Below are 496 nucleotides of genomic sequence, written 5' to 3' on the forward strand. Positions count from 1 at the left end.
GCTCAGAAAGTTTTTCTTCTTCCCTTTTTCTTTCGTTCAGTTTGTTCTAAGGCTGACAGGCTTTTCCTTCCAGTTTTGAACGTGTTTTTCCCGTTGGATTTGGAATTCTGCTTACTCCCGATAAAGCAGGCGGAAAGTAAACCATGGCTCTTCCAGAGCAAAGTTTCGCTGTCGTTTCAATGTTTACATTCTGAGAGCAGGTGACATCCCGAAGTCGCTGGCATACCACCAAGATTCCAGCATTTCAAAGGTTATTTCATCTACCAGAGTCTTCTAAGGACTTATTACATTAACTTGAGACCTGTTCCCTGGGCAACCTACTCCAGAGCTCTAGCAGAAGATTTGCAACTGTGAAATCTTATGTAGACATGGATTCGCTCGTTTGGGCCCCGTGCATGTGTTCTTGGCTCCAGCGCCCCGTTTCGGCATCAGGCTGTCAGAAGTTCCTTGACTGCTTCCAGAGAATCGTGGCAGCTTCCGGACTTTGCAGGTTTCA

The sequence above is a fragment of the Mastomys coucha genome, unplaced genomic scaffold, assembly GCF_008632895.1.
Source record: "Mastomys coucha isolate ucsf_1 unplaced genomic scaffold, UCSF_Mcou_1 pScaffold6, whole genome shotgun sequence".
In the NCBI taxonomy this organism is placed as follows: Eukaryota; Metazoa; Chordata; class Mammalia; order Rodentia; family Muridae; genus Mastomys; species Mastomys coucha.